Source organism: Herpailurus yagouaroundi, unplaced genomic scaffold (assembly GCF_014898765.1).
Source record: "Herpailurus yagouaroundi ecotype Mexico unplaced genomic scaffold, PumYag 165, whole genome shotgun sequence".
Lineage (NCBI taxonomy): Eukaryota > Metazoa > Chordata > Mammalia > Carnivora > Felidae > Herpailurus > Herpailurus yagouaroundi.
This window is the reverse complement of record NW_024412406.1, coordinates 13,553,059-13,560,192: the sequence shown is the minus strand read 5'-3', so window position 1 is coordinate 13,560,192 and position 7,134 is coordinate 13,553,059. Positions and strand designations below refer to the sequence as shown.

The following is a 7,134-nucleotide window of genomic DNA, read 5'->3' as shown; positions in this document are numbered from 1 at the left end:
ATTGTAGAGGTGCTGTGGCTCAGAACCTAGAGAATAATCTGGGCTCTGTAGCCCGTGCTGGGCCCTGAGCCTAATGGGACTGTCTAACACGAATCCTTGACCAAATTGAGAAGGTCAATAACATTTTTGAGAGCACTCGTCTACACTTCTGGGGCCATTCTCCCTCTCCCGGGCTCCCCTAGGTGTCGTTATCATAAACTCACGGCTCCTCTGTCCAGTGTTCTTACCTTCACTCATTCTTTCTAAAATTGTCACCTTGGGAAGCATTTGCTAAACTACCAAAAATGCTGAGCTATTGGCTGGATACACCTCCTCCCCAGCCACCTCAGGGCATTTACATTTACTGGCAAATACGGCCTTTAAACTGAAGGAGTACTTTTCCAACTCTAAGATTCCAAATACCTGGGGCAGAAATGGCAATTGTGGATATTTGTTTCTTTGTGGAGGTACTGAGGTGGAGAGGGCTCATCAGAAAACTTCAAACGTCACACTGCATTCATCAAATGATAGACAACGTCTGAGAGCCAAGTGATCTATTTATTTAACTGAATCTTTATTTCTGCCCGTTAGGCAGGTATGCTATGGTTCTTATTCTATGGGTAAGTAAACTAAATCTTGTGGAGTCTAAGTAACTTGCCCAAGATAACACAGTAAGGTATGGAATTGGGTTTGAACTTGTAGTCTGGCTCCAAACTCCGTGTTCCTAAATCACCATGTAGTTTCTAAGTAGTGGGAATGATAGTGATACTATTTATATCAGTTAACATTGATGGAGGTCTTATGTACCAGACATTGTGGCAAGCCCTTCATGTGTGTTGTTCTATTTAATCCTCAGAATTATCCCATGAGGTAGGTAGAGGTTTTTTAAGTTTGTTTGTTTGTTTGTTTATTTTGAGAGGGAGAGAGAGAGAATGAGCATGCAGGTGAAGGGGTTCTCAGAGAGAATCCCAAGTAGGTTCTGCATTCTCAGCATGGAGTCCCATGCAGGGCTCAATCTCACAAACCTGTGAGATCATGACCTGAGCAGAAGCCAAGAGTTGGATGCTTAACTGACTGAGCCATCCAGGCACTTGGAGGTAGGTAGTTTTAATCTCTCTCTCCTTTTAAGTTTATTTATTTATTTATTTATTTATTTATTTATTTATTTAGAGAACGAACAAGCTGGGGAGGGGCAGAAAGAGGGAAAGACATAATCCCAAGCAGGCTCTGCACCATCGGCACAGAGCCCATTGTGGGCCTTGAACTCAACTCACAAACTGTGAGATCATGAGCTGAGCTGAAGTCAGACACTTAACCCTACTCCACTACCCAGGCACCTCTTAATATATCTCCTTTTTTATATACAAGAAAAATGAAGCACAGAGAAGTCAAGGTTGTATTTATTTAAGGTTTTCTCGTTCAAGGTGTGTTCAAGGTTACATAGGTAGCCGGTCGCAGAGTTGTGGATTCAGACCAAAGCAGACTGACTCTGTGTTCCTCCCTGTCTTCCTTGAGGACTCTGTCTTTATCTCCATAGAGACAGAGGTAGTCCTGCCGTCACAGTGGCCATTATGACATGTAGGCCTTCAGGCATTGCTTTAGAAACTGGTCCACTCATAATTTACCCCAGAACTCTTTTACTCCATGAAGATGCAGTTAGCGTCCCTAGGAGGCAGCAACATGATAGAGTGGGGTTCCAGTCTTACCCACCAACCCCCAGTACCATCTGACCCATCCCGTCTGTGCTCTCTTATGTGATTACGTATATTCCAGGTGGAGCCAAATCTCTCTTTAGTGTCTTGTCTTCCACAATATACATAAAACAGTGATCTGAAAGTCAACCAAATGCTGTCTTTCAAAAGGCCCTCTGAACAGACACAACATTGCACGGTGCTAAAGAGGAAGAGTTTAGATGTTTTAAGCAGAGAGAGCCAGAGAGCAAGACAGAGTCAGGGATAGAGAAAGAGAGAGATGGGTGACAGAGTGGGACACTCTCCTTTGAAAGTCAGCTGGAATATAGACGCCAGGTGTCTATATCCCAAGGGACTTGGGAGCCACCCAGGAGAACCATTGACCTGAGGGCAGAAGGAACCAGGCGAGATGCTTGTCAGTAACAAAATTTGGTCACAAGTTGGGAAGATGAAATGACCATTGTGAGTATGGCCTGGTACATTCAGGAGGCTGTGAGTAGAAATTTAAAGAAGTCTTCATATAGTCTGCAACACTATAGCATAAGCAACACTGCTTGATTGGTCACTCGTAGAGACAGAAAAAAGGCATTCTTCCTCATTTCTCTATTTCCCGGGCATTTAGCATTCCTGAGTTCATTGTGTTCCCCTGACCAAAGTAGTCGGTTCATGGATGACCACACAATGCAACTGGAGCCATTACTTGGTCTTTTGTAAAAGCAACTGGTAGGGAGGGGAGCTTATGACCTCAGGGATTTAAATCTGGGAGAAGATAGCCTTTTACTGCTGTGGCCCTCTTTTCATCACAGGGCATCTGCAAATGAAGCCATTGTGAAGGACGGCAGACCTGAGAGAGACCTCATTTGAGCCTCTGGATTAATATCCCTCCTTGCGTCAACCAGTCTGATGTGGATTTTCTGACCTTTGCTACCAAAGTGTTCACAGTGGGGCCGATAGTGATGGATTGGGTCATTTTTTAAGCTAGATTTCGCAGGGAAAACCTCTCTAAGCATCTGGAAGTCTGTGGATCAAGGTGCTAATAGCGTACCATTTCCCAGGGATGGGGTTAGAGGTGAATATTTTTTAAAGAAACAATTATTTCTTTGTTAATAGGAAAATATTATATCTACAATTTCAGCTTTTCCTAAAATTGTGAGACAGTCAACTGATCACACTGCTTCTTTGTCTCCAGCCACTCAGTATTTGAGGTGTGGCATTTGCTCCTGTAAACTCCCAGGGCTAAGTTGTGCGAGAGCTCACAGATGTGTTTTGCACTTATGCACACTTCATTTGTCTTCCTCCTATGAGGTGAGGTTTCGTCTTCTTTCCTGTAACTTGGCTTAGCATCTTTCCTAACCCCACGCGTTCCCACATTCTCTAATCATGTGAGGTCAAACGCAGAGTTATTTGTCAAATAAAATAATGAATTTACTATGGTAGCTGCAAACTGGGAGGTGAGGGGGACTAATGGCTTCCAGAGGCAAGATGGTGTTCTCCAAAGACGGGAGTGAGGAGACTCTGAGCGTGTGACCAGATTTGTCTTCCTGGCGTATTTACCTCCTGCTCTCACACATACACCATTCATGAGAGAGGCAAAATGGGAAGCTTTATTTGAATGAAAGCCCCTCAGGTAGGCCGGAGGCTCCACTTGCACTCAAGGTGCTCTCTGTCTCGTATCTGGCTGCTGTACTTCTGGAGAGGGGCAAGAATGGAGTCTGAGAGGGAGAGAAGAGGGGGACGTATGGAGCCCTTAAAATGACTGAATTTACTAGCTACTCTGAGTTGGCTTCCTGTATTTCGTCTTGGGGGAAAAAATTGAGAGCAAGTGACAAAAAGCTACTTCCGGCTTTTTGAATACCCTTGGGAGGAAGGTTTCTAACCTTTCAAAAAGTCTTTCAAATCGAAGCTTAAAGAGAATGTGTGTGTGGCTCATGAGTGCTTTCCACACAAACTCTGCTTTTAATAGTAGGTGCGTGTGGATTCAGTTCTCCTGAAGGTGCGTCTTTGTATTTGTTTTGGATCAGAAAATGAAGAATTCTGGCTATCAAGGTCAAACTGTCCACTGGATAGCATTGTGCCTGGTGTTGATGATATTGTATTGTGTACTTAAAGATTTACTAAGAGGGTATGTCTTAGGTTGGGTCCTTATCACAAAAAATAACAACAATAAATAAGAGGGTGGGAAGAAAGTTTGGGAGATGGTGGAAAGGCCTATGGAATAGATGGTGGTCATGGTTTCATGGGTGTACCCTCACCTCCCAAATCATCAAGTTGTATACATTAATTGTGTACAGTTTTTTTTTTTTTGTATGTCAGAAAAATCAAACAGGCCTAGCCTACTCAAAATGAAATTATTATTTTCTTTAATTCTAAAAATAGTTATGGTTGCTTCAAATCTACCGATCAATGTGTCCTCCTAGTAACAGACATTGGAAAAATGTGTATGTTTCTCTGAACAGGTGTGTGTGTGTGTGTGTGTGTGTGTGTGTGTGTGTGTGTGTGTACACACACACACACACACACACACATCTTTTCTCTTGGGTTCCTCTTATGTGAGCCATTCATGCAATACCGAGAAGTCATATTCTATTAAATAATACACTATTTATATTTTGCTTCTAAGATTTTGGTAACTTCATTCTTTTTGTTCTTACTGTAAATTTTTAGGCAATCTCTCAAAACATAAAATCAGAGATAAAAGTTCAAAGAATAGTGTAATGAGCTACCATATACATAAATGAGATTGAATACATTATTTGCTTCATTTTTTAATTTGCAAGTTCATTACAGACCTAAAACCTATCCCATTCCATTTCTCAATATTTACTTCCATTTGAATCTCTACAGTAATTCTTCTGTAACAACGGTGTCATCACACCTATAAAAATTAATAATTTTTACTAGCAGACATAAGTGGGAAAAGCTTTTTTTAACTTTAACTAAAAATATCTTACATGTTACGTTTCTATGTTTATACCCCGAATCATCTAGAAATACGTATCACTATCAACAGATGGTATTTTTGCTGTTTATATTTGGTAAAACCTTCATACTATATAGTGGCATAAAACGTTTCTTGTGTGTTTCATCTTAGAAGTTACATTGAAAAACTCAGTGAATGAATCTGTATCAGGGTGGTTTTTTTCCCTCTTACATTCTTTAACATAATGTTTTCTTGTTCGAAATACTTGTGCTTTTGTCACCGTGAATAATCATTTATGCCTTTACGACTTTTTTTTTTTATTTTTTTTTTTTTGTAGGAGTTGTTGGCTTACTGTGGGAACAGCTGAATCCTCTCTCGAGCCATAGTCCTGGTGCACATGAGAACAGATGACATATTAAACTGTTTCCATTCTACGGGGTTTAAGTCACTAATGTGTCAGATGGTCATGTACAAGAATTACCATGTTAGATTTCCATAGGTCTCTCCAAGGGCCTTGTTAGAAGCCATTTGTTTCCACAGTGCTTGTAGATGCTTTATAAGGACAACTACTAACAGGTGACCAGTACACAAGGTCATCCTGAACACTGGGAGAGAGCTCCAGAATCCAGATAAAAGACGTGCTGTGTTCTGGATTGCATCTTATTCACTGTATGAACTTGGGCCAACCGATTGACTTCTCTGAGCCTCAGTTTCTCAATTTGTTAAATGGAGCGAATCACAAAGTTATAGAAAATTTTTTTGCAAGTATAATACTTTTTATTGACATAAGGTGATAGGATCTGTGCTATGGACTGAATCGTCCTCTCAAAATTCATACACTGAGGACCTAACCCCCAATGTGATTGTATTTGGAAGTAATTAAGGGCAAATGAATTGATAAGGTGGGGTCCTAATTTGATAGGATTAGTGGCCTTATCTCTCTCTTTGTCTCTCTCTCTCTCTCTGCACAAACACGAAGGAAAGGCATGTGAGGTCCCAGTGAGTTGGTGGTCACCTGTGAGCCAGGAAGAGCACTCTCACAAAAACCCAACCATGATGATATCCTGATCTCACACCTCCACCTTCCAGAACTGCAAGAAAATAGGTTTCTGTTGTTTAAGACATAAGGTCTAGGGTATTTTGTTATGGTAGCCTGACCTGACTATACAGAGTGTAAGAAGAGAATACATCTTATGGATGGGGGCCTCCTCTCTCTTTCAACTAAAAGAAGATCAGAAGAATGGGTTTACTTTATAGTAGGAAGAGAGTAGGTTAGACATCATGTAACATGTAGAGAATGAACATTGGTCAAGAATGATGAGCTTCTAATTGAGTTTCTAATCTCGCGTCAGTTAAGACATGGGAGAGCACGCAACCAAAGATGAAAGTCTTTGGGATCTTAGTTTCCTAATTTCTAAAATAAAGAGATTTTAACAAAATGTCTTTCAAGGTCTTTCTTTTTTCTCTTAGAGGTTCCTTTGCGTTCCATGATCTTCTGTTTTTGCCTTTTCCCGATGAAACCATGAATCACTGGAGAGCTACTTAGAAGAATTGTGGAAGTGTGTACCTTCTAAAGCTGCACCTCTTCTGCTTTGTGTCATACATCCTACATATCCAGAAGTAAGCCTGCTACTTTCTCTCTGAAGTTCTCTCCAGCCACCAGGTTTTCTGATACCTGGTCTTTATTGTAAACAATTGATGTAGTTTATAGATAGAGATGATGGAGTTTTAAATTCAAAAGACAGAGGTTGTAGGGAGACTATTGATCCAAGTAAAACTATGCTAAACCTTATTTTACACTTTGAGAAAATGTTTTGCTTCTTGTGAGCATAGCCTTGTCACTGTAATTTTGTGTAAATACACACACACTGTCTTGGGTTGATATCTTGGGAGATAGATCCTCAAAAGATCTATCTACCTGGAACCTGTGACTGTGACCTTATTTAGGAAAATGGCCCTTGCAGATATAATTAATTGATTGCCCAGGTGGTCCCTACATCCAGTGACAAGTTTCTTATAAGACACAAACGAGAAGACACAGGACAGAAGGCCATGTGACAACAGAGGCAGAGACTGGAACGATGGGGCCACAAGCCAAAGAACACCTGGAGCCACCAGAAGGCAGAAAAAACAGGGAGGATTTTCCCCTGGAGATGGCAGAGGGAGCAGAGCCCTGCTGACCCCTTGATTTCATACTTCTGGCCTCCAAAGCTCTGAGAGGATAAACTGTTTTAAGCACTCCTCCCTCCCCCAGTTTGTGCTAATTTGTTGTAGCGGCCCTAGGAAGCTCGTACACATACTCTTTTTCTACCCCTAACTTTCATTATATACCATGTCCCAATGGATACATTAACTATATTTAACCAACTTTTGCATCTGAGAGAGGACAGGTGTATTTCTAGAGCTAAATACCTGGGCTATGAATGATTCTGGCGTTCAAGGGTGAATAGTTATCAGCACGTCAACATGCTTTTGGTTGATTATTGAGAGGAGTCTTCTAGGTAATCAGAATTAACTCAGTTGTGAAAGTTGGAAGGGCAGCAT

At 41.2% G+C, this 7,134-nt stretch overlaps 1 long non-coding RNA gene across 3 annotated transcripts; it reads left to right on the top strand.

Moving 5' to 3' along the window:
* The first annotated feature begins 1,369 nt into the window (after window positions 1-1,369).
* Window positions 1,370-6,833, top strand: LOC121038135 (uncharacterized). Of its 3 annotated transcripts, XR_005794181.1 has the most exons (5): window positions 1,370-2,700; window positions 2,806-2,975; window positions 4,928-4,981; window positions 6,061-6,210; window positions 6,577-6,833. It is a non-coding gene; the product is annotated as an uncharacterized LOC121038135 (long non-coding RNA). The 3 variants fall into 3 exon arrangements; XR_005794180.1 differs by having other exon boundaries at window positions 1,370-2,975; XR_005794182.1 differs by lacking the exons at window positions 1,370-2,700; window positions 2,806-2,975 and adding an exon at window positions 4,045-4,126.
* Window positions 6,834-7,134: the final 301 nt, after the last annotated feature.